Genomic DNA, 311 nt, shown 5'->3' with positions numbered 1-311 from the left:
AATTTTCAAACCACCTCCAGAGCTGCTTTTGCGTGAGTTTTTGACCGAAACGGGTGCTCTAAAAATCGGACGTGCTCACGCAGGGGTCCCGGAGCTTGGGGCGCGCGCCCCAGCCAGCGCCCCCCGGAGGACCTATTTTCAAACCACCTCCAGAGCGGCTTTTGGGTGCGTTTTTTGACCGAAACGGGTGCTCGAAACACGGACCTGGTCGAGCGGGCGGCACGGGGGCGTCCCCGGTCCCCGACAGGGCTGGTCTCTCTCTCACTCTCCCTCCCTCCCTCCCTCTCTCGTGCGTGCGAGGGCCGAATTTA

The sequence above is a fragment of the Denticeps clupeoides genome, chromosome 2 (assembly GCF_900700375.1).
Source record: "Denticeps clupeoides chromosome 2, fDenClu1.1, whole genome shotgun sequence".
Lineage (NCBI taxonomy): Eukaryota > Metazoa > Chordata > Actinopteri > Clupeiformes > Denticipitidae > Denticeps > Denticeps clupeoides.
Note: the sequence above shows the minus strand (reverse complement) of the source record.